Source organism: Arachis duranensis, chromosome 10 (genome assembly GCF_000817695.3).
Source record: "Arachis duranensis cultivar V14167 chromosome 10, aradu.V14167.gnm2.J7QH, whole genome shotgun sequence".
In the NCBI taxonomy this organism is placed as follows: Eukaryota; Viridiplantae; Streptophyta; class Magnoliopsida; order Fabales; family Fabaceae; genus Arachis; species Arachis duranensis.
The window spans coordinates 37,601,124-37,602,625 of record NC_029781.3 but is presented as its reverse complement, the minus strand read 5'-3'; the positions used below and the strand labels follow the sequence as shown (position 1 = coordinate 37,602,625).

General features: G+C 32.4%; 1 non-coding gene across 1 annotated transcript; it reads left to right on the top strand.

Annotated features, from left to right (window-relative positions):
• Positions 1-178: 178 nt before the first annotated feature.
• LOC127743449 (small nucleolar RNA R71) lies at positions 179-283 on the top strand. The gene has a single exon (XR_008004841.1). It is a non-coding gene; the product is annotated as a small nucleolar RNA R71 (small nucleolar RNA).
• Positions 284-1,502: the final 1,219 nt, after the last annotated feature.

The following is a 1,502-nucleotide window of genomic DNA, read 5'->3' as shown; positions in this document are numbered from 1 at the left end:
AGAATTCCTCTCAGAAGTGTACATGAATTGGTTATTTGCAACCATGTCAATGAGTTCTTGAGCTTCTGCAGGTGTTTTCTTTAGGTGAATGGATCCACCTGCAGAATGGTCTAATGACATTTTCGAAAACTCAGATAGACCATAATAGAATATATCTAATATGGTCCATTCTGAAAACATGTCAGATGGACACCTTTTGGTCAACTGCTTGTATCTTTCCCAAGCTTCATAGAGGGATTCACCATCTTTTTGTTTGAAGGTTCTGAACATCCACTCTGAGCTTGCTCAGCTTTTGAGGAGGAAAGAATTTATCCAAGAAGGCAGTGACCAGCTTATCCTAGGAGTCCAGGCTATCCTTAGGTTGTGAATCCAACCATATTCTAGCTCTGTCTCTTACAGCAAAAGGGAAAAGCATGAGTCTGTAGACTTCAGGATCAACTCCATTCATCTTAACAGTCTCACAAATCTGCAAGAACTCAGTTAAAAACTGGTAAGGATCTTCAGATGGAAGTCCATAAAACTTACAGTTCTGTTGCATTAAAGCAACTAGATGAGGCTTAAGCTCAAAATTATTGGCTCCAATGGCAGGAATGGAGATGCTTCTTCCATCAAATTTGGATGTTGGTTTGGTAAAGTCACCAAGCATCCTTCTTGCATTATCATTATTAGGTTCGGCTGCCATCTCCTTCTCTTGTTCAAAAATTTCTGAAAAGTTACTTCTAGATTGTTGTAATTTAGCTTCTCTTAATTTTCTCTTCAAAGTCCTTTCAGGTTCTGGATCAATTTCAACAAGAGTGCCTTTATCCCTGTTCCTGCTCATATGAAAGAGAAGAAAACAAGAAAAGAAGAGGAATCCTCTATGTCACAGTATAGAGATTCCCTTATGTTAGTAGAAGAAGAAAGGGGAGAAGAGTGAAGAAGAATGGGTTCGGATTTTTAGGTGAAGAGAGGTAAAGAGAAGTGTTAGTAAATAAATAATTAAATAGAATAAGAAAAGAGAGGGAGAATTTCTAAAATAATTTTTGAAAAGGAGTTAGTAATTTCGGAAATTAAAGATGAATTAAAATTAAAATTTAAAACAAAAAGAATTTTTGAAAAAGAGAAGGAGAATTTTCGAAAATTAGAAAGGGAAAAGTAGTTAGGTGGTTTTGAAAAAGATAAGAAACAAACAAAAAGTCAAAGAGTTAGTTGAAAAAGATATTAAAATCAAATTTGAAAAGATAAGAAGATAAGAAAGTTAGATAAGATATTTTGAAATCAAATTTTGAAAAAGATAAAATTTTTGAAAAAGATATGATAAAAAGATAAGGTAAGAAGATAAGATAGAAAAGATAAAAAAAAGTTTAATTTTTAAATTTAAAATTACTTACTTCACTAACAAGAAACTACAAGATAAGATTCTAGAACTTAAGGATTGAACCTTTCTTAACAAGAAAGTAACAAACTTCAAATTTTTGAACCAATCACATTAATTGTTAGCTAATTTTCGAAAATTTGATAAA